This window comes from Pongo pygmaeus, chromosome 1 (genome assembly GCF_028885625.2).
Source record: "Pongo pygmaeus isolate AG05252 chromosome 1, NHGRI_mPonPyg2-v2.0_pri, whole genome shotgun sequence".
NCBI classification, from domain to species: Eukaryota; Metazoa; Chordata; class Mammalia; order Primates; family Hominidae; genus Pongo; species Pongo pygmaeus.
In genome coordinates this window covers 156459595-156480546 of record NC_072373.2, presented here as the reverse complement: position 1 = coordinate 156480546, position 20952 = coordinate 156459595, and positions in this window count along the sequence as shown.

Genomic DNA, 20952 nt, shown 5'->3' with positions numbered 1-20952 from the left:
CTGCATCCTTGAAGAGCTTCATGATCATTATTCTCTGCAGGCCAGACCTTTCAGTGGGAACTGCAGCCACTCAATTGGGAAACCTGAATGCAACAGGAGTAATTGGACCTCAGGGTGGCAGCAGCCAAAAGGCAGCATTCAACTGCCGAAGGCAATGTGGGGGTGGTTACCATTATAGACTGCAGAGTCAATGAAGCAATCAGAATAGTATGGCTTATGCAGACTAATTGATCATAGTGTTTCCAGAAGTGAAATTGATAGGAAATCTACTAAATTCTTACTTGATCCTCAATCAATGTCCAGACTTGAGTCAGGTTACAAACCCAGAACCCTTTGAGTACAGGGGAGGCCAAGTTCCCTTGAGGAAAGACCCTGGTATCCTACCCAAAATGTATACTGTTAAGCTTTCAATCAGGCTTTTCCCAAGGAATCTAAAAGGATCTTGGCCTTTTATTAGCGTAACTGTATATTGGAGAAAAAGAAATAATTGGGCCTTTGGGAGACTACTTAACGTTGGCTCTGAACTGACACTGATTCTAGAATAACAAAAACATTATTGTGGCCATCCAGTCAGAATATGGGCTTATGAAGTTTTACCTCATGTTCATCACATACTGGGTAAAGTGGGTTTGAAAATGCATCATGTAGTTACTTCCCCAGTTCCATAAGTATAATTGGAATAGAAATACTTAGAAAGAGGCAGAATTCTCACATCAGTTCCCTGATCTGTGGAGTGAGGGCTATTATGGTGTGGAAGGTAAAGTAAAAGCCATTAGAACTGACTCTACCTAAGAAAATAGTAAACCAAAAGCAATATTAAATTCCTGGAGAGACTGCTGAGATTAGTGCCACCTTCAAGGACTTAAAAGATGCAGGGTGGGCAATTTCTACCACATCTTTGTTCCGCTCTCTGATTTGGCCTGTGCTGAAGACAGATTAATATTGATGAATAACAGTGGATTGTTACAAGCTTGACCATGTGGTGCTTCCAAATGCAGCTGCTATACCATAAATAGTTTCATTGCTTGAGGAAATTAACACATTGCCTGGTACCTGGTATAGAGCTATTGATCTGGCAAATGCCTTTTTCTCCATACCTATCCCTAAAGTTCACCAGAAGCAGTTTGTGTTAAGATGGCAAGTCTAGCAATATATCTTCACTGTCCTATTTGAGGGGTATGTCAACTCTCTAGATTTATGTCATGATTTTGTTCACAGGGATCTTGATTACCTTTTTCTTTCATAAGATATCGAACACTGGTTCATTTCATTGATGATATTATGCTGACTGAACCTAGAGAGCAAGAAGTAACTACTGTAGACTTATTGATAAAGCATTGTATGTCAGAGGGTGGGAAATAAATCCAACTAAAATTCAGGGGTCTTCTACCTCGTGAAAGTTCTAGGAGTCGAGTGGTATGGAGCATCTTGAAATATCTCTTCTAAGCTGAACAATAACTTGTTGCAGTTGACTTCTCCCTCAACCGACAAAGAAGAACAATGTTTACTGAGCCTCTTTGGACTTTGCATACAACATAGTTCTCATTTAGGGATGTTACCTTAGGCCATTTACAGAGTGATCCCCAAAGCTGCTAGTTTTAAGGGGAGTCCAAAGGAGAAAGCTCATTGTAACAATTCTAGCTTACTGTGCAAGCTGCTCTGCCACTTGGGTCATATGAACCAACAGATCCAATGGAATTTTAGGTGTCAGTGGCAGATAGATATGTTGTGTGGAGCTTTGGCAGGTTCCTAGAGGTGAATCCCAGTGCAAGCCTTTGGGATTTTGAAGCAAGATCCTACCACTAATTATAGATAACTACTTTCCTTTTGAGAGACAGCTCTTGGTCTGTTACTAAGCCTTAACAGAAAGTGAGCACTTGACTACGGGTTAACAAGTTACCATGCCACCTGAGCTACACATCATAAACTGGGTAATATTTCACCCACCCAAGCCATAATTGGGCATAAATAGCAGTACTTCCTCATCAGGTGGAAGTGATATCTATGTGAGCAGGTCTGAGCAGGCCCTGAAGGTACAAGTAAGTTACAGGAAGAAGTGGCTCAAATGTTCATGGTCCCCATTCCAGCTACACTGTCTTCTCTTTTCCAGCCTGCACTTACAGCCTCATGGAGAGTCCCCTATGATCAGTTGACAAAGGAAGAGAAGACTCAGGCCTAGTTTACAGATAGTTCTGCATAGCATGCTGCAGCAGTGGCAAATGGACAGCTGCAGCACTACAAACCCTTTCTGGGACATCCCTGTAGGACAGTGATGAAGGGAAATCCTCCCACTGGGCAGAACTTTGGGGAATGCAACTGGCTGAGTACTTTGTTTGGAAGTATATATGACCAGATTTAGAATTATAAACCAATTCATGGGCTAGAGCCAATGGTTTGGTGGATAATTAGGGTCTTTGAAGGAGCACAGTTGAAAAATAGGCGACAAAAATATTTGAAGAATAAGTATGTAGATTGACTGGTCTGAATGGGCAAAACACTTTAAGATAATTCTGTCTCATGTGAATGCTTAGCAAAGAATGACCTCTGCAGAGAACTTTAATAACCAAGTGGATAGGATAACCCACCCTGTGGATTCCAGGTTCTTTTTCTAGCCACCCTTGTCATTGTTCAATGGGTTCATTAACAAAGTGGCCATGGTGGCAAGAATGGAGGTTATGCATGGGTCGGTAACATGAACTTCCATTCACTAAGGCAGATATGGCTATTGTTCCTGTAGAGTGCCCAACCTGTCATCAGCAATGACCAATACTGAGTCTCTGATATGGCACTATTAAACTGGGTGATCAACCAGCTTCCTGGTGGCAGGTTGATGACATTAGACCACTTCCATCATGGAAGAGACAGTGTTTTGTCCCTACTAAAACAGACACTTATTCTGAATTTGAATTTGCTTTCCCTAGACTCATTGCTTCTGCTAAAACTACCATCTGTGGACCCATAGAATGCTTAATCCACCATCATGGTAGTCCACATAGCATTGCTTCTGATTCAGGAACTCAACTTCGTGGTAAAATATGTGAGGTGATGAGCTTATTCTCATGGAATTTACTGTTCCTATCATGTTTCCTACCATCCTGAAGCAGCTGACTTGACAGAATGGTGTAAGGGCCTTTGAAGACGAACTTACAGTACCAGCTAGTGGCAATACTTCTGATGACTGGGGAAAAGATTTCCAGATGGTTGTATATGCTCTGAATCATCATCCAATTTATGCTGCTATTTCTTTGATAGCAGAATTCATGGGCCCAGGATTCAAAGGGTAGAAATGAGAATGTCTTCATTCACTATCACTCTTAGTGAACCTCTCACAAAATATTTGCTTCTTTTTCCATGAATTTATGCTCTTTTGGCCTAGAAGCCTTAATATGAGCACGAGGAATGCTTTCACCGGAAGAAACAACACTGATTCCACTAATAGTGGAAGCTAAGATAGCCACACAGCCACTTTGGGCTCCTCATGCCTCAGAATCAACATGCAGAGAAGGGAGTTAGAGTGTTGTCTAGGGTGATTGAAATGGACTACCAAGGGGAATTGGATGACTATTTTAAAATGGAAGTGATAAAGAGTATGTCTGGAAGGCAGAAGTTCCCTTAAGATATGTCTTAGTATTGTCAGGCTCTTAATTAAGGTCATTAAAAAATTACAATGACACACTCCAGGCTGAACCACTAATAGCCAAGATCCTTTAGAAATGAAAGGTCGGAGATGGGATTTCACCATATTGGCCAGGCTGGTCTCGAACTCCTGACCTCGTGATCTGCCTGCCTCAGCCTCCCAAGGTGCTGGGACTATAGGTGTGAGCCACTGTGCCCGGTCCGAGATAAAATTATTTTAACAATATACTATGAAGAGAAAAACACTGGCTATGAAAGAATATACATAGTTTCACCCTATCTGTTTAAAAATAAATATTGAAAAAAAAAAAGAAATGAAAGGTCAGATAACCTTGCCAAGTAAAGGACTACAACCAGCTGAAGGCAAAAAACAAAATACAGAATGGGTAGTAGAAGGTACTTATAAATGCCACATACAACTACATAATAAGTTACGTAAATGATAACCGTAATTGTCATGAGAATTTCCTCCTTTTTCGTTATGAATTCATTTGTGTTTACATATATATTATATACATTAAGCAAGTATCTTTTTTCCTCTTATTTATCATGCACCATAAGATGTATTGACATTGTATCAATATTTAAGTATAATATTTTTATTATATTTTTAAGTTACAAGATAATAAATAATGAGTAAACATCATTCAAATATGTTAACTCCCTTTCTGGGGAAGGAACTAATGCATTTTGGTTGTGCTCAAAACAGTTTGTTTCACGTTAGGTAGAATTATGACTGTGTTAGTGTCTTTATTTGGAGTTTAGGTATGGTTTAAGGAGATCTATATGGGTGCTGTGATGACAAGTGATAGACTTATAATAGTTAATTTTATGTGTCCACTTGACTGGGCTAAGGGATGCCCAGAGAGCTCATAAAACATTATTTCTGGATGTGTCTCTGAAGGAGTTTCTAAAAAAGCTTAGCATTTGAATCTTCAGACTAAGTGAAGAAGACCACGCTCCCCAATGTGGGTGGGCTCTATCCAATCCACTAGGAGCCCAAAGAGAATAAAAAGTTGGGGGAAAAAAAAAGCAAATTACCTTCTGTTTGAATACAGACATCTTCTCTTGGCTTTATATATGAGCATTCCTGGTTCTAAAACCACAGGACTTGGACTTACTTGCATCACTGCATTTTCTTGTTCTCCAGCTTTCATAGAGCAGATAGTGGAACTTCTCAGTTTACATGGCCATGTGAGCTAATCCCATGTATAATATATGGAATACATATATATATATATGTATACACACACACACATATGTGTATATATATTCTATTGGCTCTGTTTATCTGGAGAACTCTGACTAATATAGATGACGTCACAAGGTTTTGTGTCCCTCCAATAGAAGGTACGTGATGCCTGAATGTCTTTCTTTATATCATGCTAAAAGTGATTGATACTCAATGTTTGGATACTTTAATCCATTAAAGGTTGAAAAACTGCTGTTCTAATTCTATTACTCCTTCTTTCATTTATTAGCTGGGATATTTCTCTAAATAGAATTTTCTCACAACTACTATTGGACTACTCAGGGGTGGAAAGTGTATAGAAAGAGGAGGATAAAAGCTAAATTATTTCACCTTATAGCTGCTTTTTCATAATAATAACCAATTTCAGTAGAATCTTCCAATGGTGATAGGCCAGGTTTCTTTTGTTAATATTATTATCTTTATATACTCATGAATTTAAATATACTTTATTCATTTCAACTCATTACAGTTATTAATTTTTGTTAATGCAAAGTTTTCTCTTATGTTTTCAGTAGGATCTCTTCAAACTGACTCCTGAATCCTCTTGATAGGGCTCAAGAATCTTTGAAAATATTTTACTCAGTGGTATGTTCAGATGTCTAGGCTCATCTTGCATATTTCCAAACCTGAAGTCAGCCATTTCTCTAAGCACAGAAGAGCACAAGTTCTCATGACAATTAAAATAATGTCTTTCCATGTCGCTCACATTTTGTCAAATCTGTAACTACTCAATTTTTCCATGCGTATGAGGTATGAAATTTACAAGTCGATCGGGTGCAGTGGCACATATCTGTAATCCCAGTACTTTGGGAGGCCGAGGTAGGCTCGTGCCTGTAATCCCAGCACTTTGGGAGGCCAAGGCAGAACTTTGGGAGTCCAAGGCAGGCAAGGTCAGGAGTTCGAGACCAGCCTGGCCAATATGGTGAAACTCCGTCTCTACGAAAAATACAAAAATTAGCCAGGTGTAGTGGCGGGCACCTGTAGTCCCAGCTACTCTGGAGGCCGAGGCAGAATTGCTTGAACCCAGGAGGCAGAGGTTGCAGTGAGCCAAGATTGCACCACTGCACTCCAGCCTGGGTGAGAGAGCAAGACTATGTCCCCCCACCCCACCCCCGCAAAAAAAATTTACAAGTTAATGTTTATTGAAAAAATCTCGAAAATATACTAATGAAAAGTAGTGAGAAAACTATTACTGGAGTATCATTAAACAGCAGAGACTTTGGAGTGCAACAGTAGTTTCAGATTCAGCTCCTCCATTTACTGACTCCTTGACCCTGGCAAGCTACTTAATCTCTTTGAGCTGGTTTTCTCATCTTCAAAATGGAAATAGAATGTTTACCCTTTTTTGATGTAGCAATTATTCAACTTGTCAATGTATTTTACCATGCCATGTGCTGATGTATTTTCTGGTGCATGGACACAATACATAATCTTCGCTATTATTATTATTCCTTTCCTTTTCTAATTGACTCTTTTCTGTTAGGAAAACCTATTTCTTTGCTCTCAGAACCTTATAAGTTATTTTGGCAATAGATGTCTTATTACCTGTCTACCACATGGTAATAATTTTTGTCTGCAATACAGAAACCACAGATTTCTGAGGTTACTATGGAAAATAGGAATTAGCTGTAGTATAAAGGAATTATATCTGATTGTTCCTTTCTCTCTTGTTACTAACATAACCTATCATCTTTACCTTCCTTGCCTACTACTATGCACTGAACTGAGTTTCAATGTTTCCTTTATAATAACTTCCCAAACCCTCTTACTGGGCAGTGTGCTAAATAATTCTTCCACTTAACATCTACTCCCTTGGCTTGATTTCCAGCTCCTAAAGAAATAAAGATTCAACCTGAACTCTAGCAGCAATCTGCTTGTCTGGATTATAAATCAGATTACTTGTCAAAAGAACCTGTGAGAAGGAATGGAGTGGTTATGATTTTTGAAGCGAAGACTATTATGCCAATTTAAATAGGTGAGACCACTTGCCCTGTATTCTTACTTATTCTATCAACAAGAGCACTTTAAATTTTCTTGCAAGACTGAAAAACATTCTCTGGTTGAGTGACACCTTTACAAAAACCAATATCTCAGTTCAAAGATTCTATTGCCAAGAGGAAAAAAAAAACTGTTTAAAAAAACAAAACAAAACAAAATAAACCTAATGCCTGTTTTTATGGGGACTCTGCACATGCCTTGTTTTCAGCCATGCACAAGCTAAACAGATTTAATTGCCTTTTCATATGTCAAAACCAGCCTGTCCAGAGGGACGCAATAAGAGAAGCTTGTACAGGAACATTTTACGCTGTATCTGTTCCTGGAGCAATGGTGCTTATGTTTCCAAGGCTGTCAATTAAGCATATTTTTCCCCAGCACATATTCATTAAGACACAGTTGCCAACTTCATTGCCACTGCATTTTTTATTATATACATTAGTTCTGGTTGAAGGACAATTTAGGAATGTTTTTATGGGGAATAAAGAGGGCCTCTGGCTGGATGATTTTTCTATCATTTATTACATTATAGTAGCAGAGAAAAATGGCCCTGTGTCCCTCATGATACACACTTATCTGCATTTAACTTAGTCTGATCCTTTGAATACCTTTATTTAGTAATGTTTCATCACCATAGAATTTGTTCAAATACACAGTAAATATGTATGTATTGGCCATTCATTGGAGATGTCTTACTAAATATTAGCTAGCAGGGATGGGAATATGAAGAAAATGACCAAAGGGATGTTATAATAAAATATGATATAGATATATTAAGAAATTCAAGCAAGTTGTTGTGTCTAGATGGTCATAGGTATGGAACAATGGCAGGAACTAAGAAACAGAAAAAGTAACCCCCCCATATTAGGAGAGTCAATGATGTTCTAAGGACAAAACAGATGGGGTTGAGTATAACTTTACATATAACTTGTAGTTTGTCTTCCAGTCCTGTTTCTATGCACTCTGTCCTAGTCCTAAGAGAGTTAAAAAATACTGCTCTTTGATGGATTGTGTCCTGATTTGAGGGACAGACAGTTTCCAGCCTTTCAACTTGTAAAGAATATACAAGAGTGAGCATGTGTCAGAAATTACAATGTGCACATGTTTAAATTCAGAGAGGCATACATTTCTAAATGGTTATTTACACGATATACTCACATTTTGTCAATTACTTTAGTGTAGTAAATTGGAACCTCTATGTGGACCTATCAATAAAAAGGGCAGAAGAAAAGGACGCCACCAGAATGTCTTGGTTTTTGAGGCTGTGTGAAACATCTGTGTAGCCCCTAGGATGTTTTTGCTTTTCCCATCTGAGTCATGACTGTTGGAGAGAAACAGGCTCCAAGACTGATAAAACCATGCAGGAAGTTTATTAATGAGTGATTTTTGCATCGTTATTTATGAAAAGAAGGGAAAGAAACACAAATGGACAGAAAAAGAAATTAAACTGTGATGCAACAGAACCTTAAGTGACCCTGCAGTGGTCTCTGAAGATAAGATGATGCTTCAGAGTTATATGGAGTTGGGTTGAGAGATATAGGTCTTTATAACATTAAATTAACTAGCCATTCATTTTGAACAGTGAAGGGCTAGTGAGCTTGGGTGAAGCAGCTCTCTTCAGCTGAGGCAATGCTCTACAGGGGCTGGGAGCTGCAGGGTATATTTCTGGACAGCATTCCCAGAAGATGTGAAGATTCTGGGTCTGTACGACAACTTCTACAATGGTGGAAATGATGATAATATTTTTTTCAAAATACCGCTGTAATGATTAAATTTGATCAACCTATTTCTTGGCATAAGGCTGGGGCTCGAAAAATATTAGTCAAATTTGTCCTTCTAATAAAATTCAAGTAAGAGTTTTAAAAACTTTTAAAATTTATAAAAATTATGTGGAAGGTATTTCTGCTATATTTCTTTGCCCTTGGAGCTGGAACAAAAGTTTTTGAATAATAATATCATCTCATCTTATAATAACTTTATAATGCAGGTGTGATATACATTTTATTTTACAGGACAGGAAACTGAGATTTAGATTAATTTAGAAATACTTGCACAAAGTCACAAAAATCAACTGTAAAGAACCCAAGATTTTATATAACAGTTTTTCTTTTTATTGCAAAATGAGAAGATTTGCAATAAGAAGATCTGATTTGCTTTATAAACTCTTTTAATTGGGCAAACTTAACAAACGCTGGTTGTAATTTTTGTATTTATGCATGCAACTGCATCTCCAGGCTCTGTGAGCCATGTTTGTCAGGGGCACATCCCAATACAAGTGACATATAAAGAGACACTTTAAGGGCAAAGTAAAGAAACATAGGCTGTATATGTCAGTAACGAGAAAGTATGGTATATTCAGATTTTTGAAGACAGTTTTCTATGCCAAGAGCATATAGTGTGAGAACATGAGAGAAGTAGGGATGAGTAGGAAAGAAAAATAACCTAACATGACATGATTACGAACTTGGACTTGGAGTCATAGGCAATGATAAGCCACTGAAGAATTTTAAGCCAGAGAGTTGCATTATGTCTATTGATCTTAGAAATATCACTCTGGAAGTAAATGGGTGCTAGATAAAAGGAGAAGAAGCTGGAGGTGAAAGCCCTATTCAGAATTCCACAATACTATTCAGAATTCCATGTCAGAATTATTAAGACCAAATTGGAAAAAAGTGAATGATAGTATGAAGAAGGGAGGGTTTAGTTTCAAGAAATACCAAAGATATAAAATAAACATGATTTAGTAAAATCTTACATTTATTGATTCATTTAACAAAGTGTTGCTGAGTATCCTCTTTGTGGCAATAACTTTGTGAATCCTTGGAGATTTCTCCATGGTTGAGTGGAGAAAAATACATAAAACTATATATAATTTTTATTAATATTTGAAGAAAACAAAAAGTACATAACCATTAAACTCTTTTGTACAACTGTGTTTTCCCTTACTGTCCTCTTTGAAAAGACTCCCTGCTTTATAATTTTAATTTTTCATCTTTCTTGGGTTTTTCACTTACTTATAAATATTTTATCCAGAATTAATATATGTGTATTAATTCAAGTATCAGGGTAATCCTAGCTGCTAACAGAAAAGAATCCTATAATTTATACGGCTTAATTCACTAAGAGTTTAATTCTTATTTACATAATACTCCATTGTGGGTGCTTCTGATTGACAAAAAGCCTCCTGCTTGAATTCTCCTCAGGATACTTTCACTCTTGTAGCTACAATTTTAGGTTTTTGGAGTTCTATGCCTTCAGCCATAAACTGAAAAAAATATTGGGAAGATTAAAAAAAAAGGAAGTTGTTATATAACCTGATGAGAATAGCACACACTATTTCCACTTATAATACCTAATACAAATGCAAATGCTATGTAAACAGTTGTTCTGCTCTATTGTTTAGGGAATAATGACAAGAAAAAAGTCTGCACATGTTCAGTACAGATGCAACCAACTTTTATTTTTTCAAATATTTTTGATCCCGCACTTGGTTGACTCCTCAGGTGCAGAATCCATGGATACAGAGGGCTGAATGTATTAATATTTCAAAAAGTATAAAATATATTAATAATAAAAGAAAAGACATGGGGAATCTCAGCAGAGAAGTGGAAGCTATAAATAACAAACAAATGGAAACTCTACAGCTGAAATGGATAATCACTGACATAAAAAATTTACTTGATTGGTCTCAGAGTAGACCAGAGATCACAAAAGAAAGTCAGTGAAGTTAGGCCAGGCGTGGTGGCTCATTCCTGTAATCCCAGCACTCTGGGAGGCCAAGGCAGGCAGATCATCTGGGGTCAGGAGTTCAAGACAAGCCTGGCCAACATGGTGAAACCCCGTCTCTACTAAAAATACAAAAATTAGCCAGGCGTGGTGGCATAGTGGCATGTGCCTGTAGTCCCAGCTACTCAGGAAGCTGAGGCAGAAGAATCGCTTGAAGCTGGGAGGCAAAGGTGGCAGTGAGCTAAGATCATACCACTGCACTCCAGCTTGGGCAACAAGAGTGAAACTCTGTCTCAAAAAAAGAAAAAAAAAAGATTCAGTAAATTTAAAGATAGAGCAATAAAAAAATTCAACTGAAAAAAAGAGAGAGTAAAGTTGAAAAAAAAAAAACAGAAAAAGGCTTAATGTGCTGTGGGGTATTACCAAGTTATCTAAATATGTATATTAGAAGTAGCAGGAAGATACAAGAGGGAGAAGAAAGCACGAAAGTATTTGAAACACTAATGGCTGAAAACTTCCCCATGTTGGTAAAAGGAAATAAATATCCAAGAAGCTCAATATGTCCAAAAGAAAACTTACTTAGAAAAATTCAAGATAAACTCGTAGTTCTTTTTGATTTTATATTGTATATCAATATATACAACCAGAGCAACATGTTCAAAATTTTCTTGAATCAATTATTTTCTGTTTAGTTATGCTCATTTAATGTAGAGTTATATTTTTGTTTGCCTTTTATTTAACTTTCAAGTTTATGTTTACAATCTTCTTTATTGAATGTTATTTTTAAATATATGAAATATTACCATGTTACAAAAATTAAACAAACCCCTTTTCTGTACCAACCCCTTCTTCCCATAATATCAGTTTAAATAGTAACCCAGTCTCTGTGCACCTCATGATACAGGAATTTCGAACAAAGTCAAGTTGTGCACTTACTCAAAGAACAGGCTTGCAATGCAACATTTATTTATATATTTATTTATTTGTGATGGAGTCTTGCTCTGCCACCCTGGGTGGAGTTCAGTGGCTTGATCTTGGCTCACTGCAACCTCCACCTCCCGGGTTCGAGCAATACTCCTGCCTCAGCCTCCCAAGTTGCTGGGATTACGGGCACCCGCCACTACGCCTGGCTAATTTTTTTGTATTTTTAGTAGAGACGGGTTTCACCACGTTGGCCAGGCTGGTTTTAAACTCCTGATTTCAAGAGATCTGCCCACCTTGGCTTCCCAAAGTGCTAGGATTACAGGCATGAGCCACCACGCCCTGCCAAAATTCAACTTTTAAACTAATATTTGTATGATATCTATATCAAGAATACATTAAAAGAATAATAAAGAACTATCATGAACAACTCTTTGCCCGTAAACTTGATAACCCAGGTGAAATGAACTAGTTCCTTGAAACACACCCTCTACTCAAACTCATACCAGGAGAAACTGACAATTTAAACAGGTCTATATCCATTGGATCAATAATTAATAACTTTCCCAAAATGAAAGCACTAGGCTTAGATGGGTTCACTGGTGAATTCTACCAAACATTTAAGAAAGAAATATACAATTCTCTACAATATCTCCCAGGAAATATAGGTTGGAGAAATACTCCCTAACTCATTCTATGTGGCCAGCATTATCTTAATACCCAAATCAAACAAATATATTTCAAGAAAGAAAAACTACAGACCAATATCTCTCATGAACATACATATAACAATTGTCAACAAAATATTAGCAAATCAAACCCAATAGTTTGTAAAGATAATTATACACCACAATCAAATGAGATTTATTTCAGGTATGCAAGACTGGTTGAACCTTCAAAAATCCATTAATGTAATCCATTACATTGATAAACTAAAAAAGAAAAATCATATGATCATATCAATAGATGCAGAAAAGCATTTGAGAAAATTCAGCAGCCATCCACAGTAGGAAATCTTAGCAAAATAAAAATAGAGGGGAACTTCAACTTGATAAAGAACATCTACCAAAAATCCTACAGCTAACATCACGTATAATGGTGATAAATTAGATACTCTCTCACTAAGATCAGAAACAAGGCAAAGACTGTTATTCTCACTACTTGTATTCAACATTGTACTGGAATTTCTATCTAGTGCCATCAGGCAGGAAAATAAAATAAAACTTATGCAGATTATAAAGAAAGAAAACTATCTTTGTTCATAGTTTTAAATTATATACTATATAATATCATTATAAATAATATAAAATAACAAGAGGCAATCTATGTCATTTTGGGTTTTGTGGTTACTTTAGATGCACCACCACAATTACAATCTATGAAAAAAAGATAGATTAAACATCATTAAAGTTAGAAACTTCTCTGTAATAGTCACTGTTAGGAGAATGAAAACACAAACCATGGGCTGTGAGAAAATATTTGCAAAACACATATCTGACATTTAAAAAACCCTGGTATTCAAAATAGGCAAAGAATGTTTAATGCTAAATAATAAGAAGGCAAACAACCCCATTAATAAATTGGCAATACATCTCAACAGACACCTCATCAAAGGAAATTAACCAATGAGAAATACACATATGAAAAAATAATCAACATCGAATGTCATTAGGGAATTTCAAATTAAACAACAATGAAATATCACTATACACCTATTAGAATGGCCAAAATCAAAATCACTGACAGTAACAAATATTATGGAGAGTGTGAAGCAACAAGAATTCTTATTCACTACTGGTAGGAATGCAGAATGGTACAGCCACTTTGAAAGATAGTTTCATAGTTCCTTACAAAACTAAATATACCCTACTATATGATATCATTTGGTTCTGTGTCCCCACTCAAATCTCATGTCGAGTTGTAATCCCCAAGTACCAGGGGAGGGACTTGGTGGGAGATGATTGAATCATGGAGGCAGATTTCCCCTATGCTGTTTTCATGATAGTGAGTTCTCATGAGATATAATGGTTTAAAAGTGCAGCATTCTCCCCTTACCTTCTCTTCTGGAGCCTTATGAAGAAGGTGTTTGCTTCTTCTTTGCCTTCTGCCATGATTATAAGTTTCCTGAGGCCTCCCCAAGCATGCAGAACTGTGAGTCAATTAAACCTCTTTTTCTTATAAATACCTAGTCTCAGGTAGTTCTTTAAAACAGTGTGAAAACAGACTAATACCCCATATAATCCAGTAATTATGCTTCTTGACATTTACTCAACTGAGTTGGAAAACTTATAGCCATACAAAAACCTGTATATAAATGTTTATGGAAACTTTATTAATAATTACCAAAATGAAAGTAATTAATGCATTCTCCAACAGGTGAATGGATAAACAAATTGTAATACATTTGTATGATATATGATACATTCAGATATTAAAAGAAATCAGCTATTAATGTAAAAAAGACCTGGATGAACCTTAAAAGCATATCTTTAGGTGAAAGAAATCAATCTACAAAGTCAACATACTGTATGAATCAAATTATATGACATTCTGGAACAGGCAAAACTAATGAGCCAATACAAAAATTAGTGGTATCCAAGTGTTCAGTGTAGCAGTAAGGGAGTGGGGAGAAAAGATTTGGTGTGAAACAGGAGGTTGTTGGGCAGTAAAACTGTTCCGTATGATATTGTAATGGTGCATACATGCCATACATTTGTCAAAATTTATGAAATATACAATATGGAGTTAACTGTAATATAGACTATGGATTTAGTTAGTAATGATGTATCAATATTTGCTTATTAGTTGCAGCACATATACCACACAAATTGTAAGATGTTAATAATAGGAGAAACTAGGTGGCGGGTGAGGGACTATATGGGAACTCTCTGTATTTTCTGCTCAATTTTTCTACAAACCCAAAACTACTCAAAAATAAACTATATTAATTTGTTTAAAAAGAAGCTTTCTGATTTTTAGGCATCTCAGGCTTGTGGATTTCTGTGATGAGTTTTCTAAATTATAAAATTCTGGTGTCCTTTGGTAGAACTAAATAAATGCACTATTTTCTCATGTTAACTATGGTTTTTGTTTCTTTCTTCTTTAATTCTGAGATCAATATTTGGAGACTGAGCCCTCAGAGAGTTCTATTCTGTCCAAGCAGGGATTCATATTAGTGAATAGAATACTGTGACTTTCTTTTAATTAGCCTGTTGCTTTATTCTATGAAAAAAGAATTACTTTACTTCCAGGGTTTGATGTATGAACTGAGGATGGCCATATTTATTCCCTGATGCTCTGAAAACAGAATCTTATAAGATGTCTGCTACAGGTGTGTGAATAGGAACAGCCCAGAGTACAAACACAGTTTGCACTTACCTACTGGCTGTTATAAGGCTGACTGTACACACATGCCAAGATTTCTTAAGGCAGGCAGAGAGAGAACATCAGTCACTCAGAAATTATTACAGGATACTTTGGAGCCTTGATTTTTTTTTCTACTGGGATTTTGCTAACTTGCCTTTTATCCTATTTGGCTAAATGCTTTGTTCTGTTGATTCACTCGTACTATCAATATGAACATGATTGTTGTTTTCTAAAGATAGCTGAAAAGTAAAGGCAAAGAGATCACAATGTATAGAAAAATAGATATATTCCCAGGGTCATAGCCTGCTAGAAACTGATGTGTTCCTTTTGAAGAGATTAAGTATAAATTTTCCTTAGTCACAGGTCTGGAAGAAAAATTGGGGAATAAATAGCACCTTTTCTGATTAAGAATAGGATACCTAATACAAAAAATGAGTATAACTTTATCCAGGTAGTAGGATGTAATTATTGAAATAATAGCAATGATAATAATGTTATAATTTATAGAACACGTATTTTATAGCAAATAATTGATTTGCCTGCCTTGTATCATTTTAACATTTGCCATATACTTTGGAATATAATGTCCCATAATTTTACACATTATATAATTGAGTCTTTATATATTTATGTAACTTGTCTATAGTCACAAACTAATAAGGGATAAAGCCAGGATTCAAATTCAGGTTTACCTATTGTGAGGTCAAAGGTGGCAAAATTAATGGTACTTTAGCTAAATTAGGAATGTAAACAGTCCAATAACTTCCTATAAAGAAGTTTATTAATGGCCCATCTGTACTTGTAGGTATACTTCAGATGATAGCATGTGATGTGATGGAAATCTCTACTATTCCCAGGAAAATTGTCCTTCAAAGATATCCCTGCTGAGCAGGCCTGTGTTCCTCCTGAGCAGGTCTCTGTTCCTCCTCGTTTTCTCACCTCTGTTCTCTCCACAGAAAGTCGGGTGTGTTCCTTGGAGCGGAGATACAATTTGGAACCAGGTCACTTTGCAGAAGTCTGTTTGGGCAGGGCACAGGCCAGTGCACAGAACCAGCCCTCCTCAGAGCTCCAGACTTCCACAAAGACTCAGCCCTCTGGTCCTGCCCCACCAGGATCCATTGCCTAACAAACTTCGATCCTAGCCGATTGACCAACTGAAAGATTTCTGTTGTAAGACATATTTCCCCTTAGATTTTACGGGTTGATTTTCTTTTCTTTTTTTATGTTTCTTCAAAACACACACAAAAATCATTTCTTGCCACCAAACAAAATAGGATTTAATTTGATTGATCAGAACAGGATACAATTAAAGTGAGGATATCCAATGACAATTATAGTCAGGGTGTTTGAACAGATTTCCTGGCATCTCTAAGAATCCCTTAATGATTCACAATTACAAATTTATGTTAAATCCAGGTTTCTCATTCTCTGGACTAACAGGTAAGAAATGAGACATCAGTACTTTGCCGGTTTGAAGATATGAGGAGTTTAGTATTCTGATTATAGTACTCTACAATAAGTTTGCCTAGTTCTTGAAAACACTGAGCTGTCACTCCAAATGAGAATTTTTCCTTTCCCCTGTAGTTTGAACATATGATGCAATCAGTGTTCTAATTTTTGACAGGGGAGGAAAAGGAAGTGATGTCAGCTATTGACTGGATTTCATATTTGTAAAGATTAGACTAGGACTGGTTCCTGACTAAAAAAATACAACAAAGATTTCTAGTTTAATATAATAGATTAAGCACACATAGTTATCAGATATTCCATTTAAGACTTCAGTGAAATAATGGTAAGGGAAAAATAATAACAGCAAAGAAAAGGAGAGTGGTAATGTTTCAAACAATTATTATAAAATAGAATACAAATAATTTCTGACTTAAGAAGCTGAGGGAAAACACTATATCCAAGGATACGTAAGAAGGGAGCTGCAGCCAAGAAATAAATCTATTGCCTTCAGCACTGTAAAGAGGTTCAGACACAAGACACCTCAAGTATTTCGGAGCCAGAGAAAGAGAACTGGAATTGGGAGGATTCAGGGCAGTACAGGCGAAAAGGCACTTCCCCAAACGTCATCAACTTGTGACTACATAATACAGCAAGGAGGCATTTACTCCTCAGCAAAAGCGATATAAGGTTTTTAAAAAATTTTATTTTATTTTTTATTTACATATATTTATTTATTTATTTTCTTAAAGAAACACTGTCTAGAAACTCTGGGAAGAACAAGCACTAGCACACCAGAGCAAAGCCCAGCAGATGCTGGCTCCTCAGGGCCACAGGGCACGTTGTCCAGTGCCCTGCCTACCAACGACAAGGTCAAGCTTTCAGGTCTACAACTCTGTTCACTGATATATGAAATAATAAAGGTGTTCCACTGACTCATTTTAAGGTATAGAAGTTTACCCAAGCATTAGAAGAAAGTCTGAAACATAAATACCTTTATTCAGGAGTAATAATTAAATCCTAATCATGTGCCAGGCACTATTCTAGGCACTAGAAGAAAAAAAAAACAGCAGTGAACAGAAAATAGATGAAAATCTCTGATCTCATGAAGTTTGGTGGGAGATAAAATACGTATATACATATATATATAGACAATTTACAAAATAGCAGAATTTGATAAGCATTCTGGAGGAGAATAAAAACAGAAGAAGACAGTGAAGAATGAGGAAAGTGGCAATTTTAAGTGGTGTTGTCATGGGAGTCCTCACAGAGAAGTGGTATCTGTGCAAAGACCTGAAGGAGACATAAAAGCCAATCTCAGTAGATATTAAAAAACAAAAACAAAAATATGGAAGTAAGAGTTACTACTCTTACTTAAAAAGCCCGAGGTCAGATCATACTTTAACATTTAATAAAAGCATGGACGGTTGTGTGTCTTGGATGCAATTGCATGTGCAGGCAAGTATTAGATGAGGTGCAAACGAATAGAGTGAGGCTAGACTTCAAAGGGCCATGTAAGTCATTGTGAAGACTTTGGCTTTTTCACATTCAATAAAGTACACAAACTTTAAGTATACAGCTCAATGAGTATTGACCAATGAATAGTCCTGTGCAACCATGAGCCAGATCAAGTTTAAGAACTTGCCTCTCATCCCAGAAAGTTTCTTGTGCCTCTTTTGACTCAATTCCCCCCAGCCAGGCTACCAATACTATAATTTCTATCACCACAGATTAGTTATTTATGTTCTTGAACATTCTGTACATGTATTCATAGAGTATTTGTTTTCTGCTGTCTAGCTTCTTTAGCTTTACCTAAAATGTGAGGGATAGGTATGATTACATTAGTCGCTCATTTTCTTTTATTGCCGATAGTATTCCATTGTATAAATGTACAGAGTTTGCTTATCTTTTCTACTATTGATAAACATTTGGGGGCTACCAACGTTCTTGTTCACAAGTCTTTAATTGGATGTCTTTCTCATGGGTAAACATTTAGGAGTAGGAATACTAGGACCTAGAGTGTTAACTATATTGGAAATTTTTCAAAGGGTTTAGCATTTTGCAGTCCTGCCAACAATGTATGAAGGTTCCAGTTGCTCTGCATCCTCCCCATTATGCCATATTGTCATTCTTCTCATTTTTTTCCATTTTCCTGAGAATTAATGATGCCGAGCATCTCTCTACGGTTAGCACCCTATGGTTAGCATATCTTGATTGTGAAGTGTACTTTTCATGATAGTTTTCTCTCATGTTTAATTAGAGTGTCTGATTTTATTTATTGATTTGTGTAGATTGTTTATATTCTGATATTAGTCCCCTTTTGGATATATGTATTGCAAGTAATTTTCTCCCAATCTGTAGCATGTGCTTCCACTTTCTTTTTTTTTTTTTTAATTGATTTTTTGGGGGGACCTTTGTGAATCTTTTTCTCTTTTGTAGCTCCTCCTTCCTTCCTTCCCTTTCTTCTCTTTCACAAATATTGATGGAGCAAATAACAAATGCCCTGTATCATAATGAGCATTGCAGATAAAATTAGGCACCTCATTTTATATATGTAAAGATAGATAATATAATTACCATACACAAGTAGATTCAGTCACTCCAAAGTCACATTTGACTATGGAAAATCCCTTTGGGAATGAATTTAACAAAGTCTGGATGCTGTTGTTTATTTGCAGTTAACAAGATAATGAAGAAAAATTATCAGATTTGTGATTTAAGTACTTCCATTTATATTTTATGAATTATCTTAAGGAAGCAAAAGATCTACATTTTTTTCAAAGGGGCCAGAATTAAAAATGTCCAGTACAGGTTTAGTCTTTTAAAAGCCAATGCAAGTAATAAAGGTTGTGTTAAATTAAGTCCAGTCCATCATTAGTCATTTTCAATTTTAAAGCTAACATTTACCATGTGCTAGTTCAAGCCAACTTTACAAAGCCTGTCACTGCTGATATCTAATGTGGTGAATCCCACTTGAGTTTCTAATGTCTTCTCCTGACATTTCTTCAGGAGTGACTGATAGTGCCACAGGTCCAGGTGGACTGAATAGTGGGGATTGATACTGATACAACTGAAGTTTAGAAACAAGAAAGAGTTATGGAAAACACATCTTAGTGAAAGATCATGTCTTATTCTGATGACTTGCTTAAAATACAGCATAATTTTCCCGTGATGTTAGAGAAGTAACACATTTCCATGTATATTTCCATAAATTTTTCAAGTAAAAATGGGTAAATAAGCACTAAAAGATATCATTCACATGCACACAGTTATAAGGTTATATCTGCAAAATTTATAACTATAGATGTCACATCAAAATCAAAATTAAGAGAGGCTCTTTGGGTTTGTTTTGATGTTGCTGAGAGTTTTATTATGGGTAGTTTTGTTTGTCAAATTTTTTTTCTGTACTTATTAAAATAAATATTTGGTTATGACCTAATTTTGGAGATTTTTATTTCTCTTTGATTACATTGTGGTGAGAAAATATATCCTGTATGGTTTCAATATTGTGAAATATATTGAGATTGAGATTTATGCTTTTGGCATATATATTTTCAAGTGCAATTAAAATAATATGAATTCTGACATTAAATGTAGTATTCTATAAATGCAAATTGTTCCAAATATGTTAATAGTATTGTTCAAATCTTCTTAAGATCAGTAATAAGGCAAGGACTTCCAATCTTAAGATATCTACTCAACATTATACTGGAAGATCTAATCAGACTAATAAAGCATTAAAAATAAATAAAAATTATATAGATGGCAAAATAAGAAAAACCGTCACTCACCTCAAAAAAAAGATCGTGTGCATAAAAACTATGAATCTACAAAACAAAATTGCTGAAACAAAGTAAATGTAGTTATTTACTAGTATATAAGTTCAATATACAAAAATAGACAGTATTTATATATATTAGCAATAAATAATTTGAAAATTAATGTCATTTAAAGTGACATCAGCAATAAAATACTTGGTCATAAATTTTAAAAATGTGTACAAAATCTTTACAATAAAAACAACAAAATATTAATGAGAGTAACTCAAGAAAATCTTATAAATGAAGAATTAGGTCATGTTCATGATTTGGAATACTCAATATTTTTAATACCTGACTTTTTTTCTAAACAGATACATAGATCTAATGCAATTTCAATCAAGATGTCTGCAGAATTTTTGTTAAAATTGATTAATTTAGTCTACAATTTATATGAGAATATAAACAGAATAGCAGAATCAATCTTTAAAGTAAGAAAGGAAAGGATAAAAAGCACTATGTAACTTTACAATTTAAGTCCATAGTAATTAAGGCAGTGAAGTGTTGGCATAAAGATATACATAGATCAGTGGAAAAGGCTAGAATCCAGAAATAAATGTACAAATTTATGGTCAATTAACTTTCCAAATTAATTTACAAATTGATGGTCAATTAATTCAAATCATACAGGAAAAACCACTCTTACATTTGGAAACAAATTAAATCTTTATTGTAATCTCACACCTTAAAAAAAGACAAAACAAAACTCAGAGTAGATTATATACCTAAGCATAAACAACAAAACTATAAAACTTTTAGTGGTAACATGGGAAAAAATCCGTAGAGTCTTGT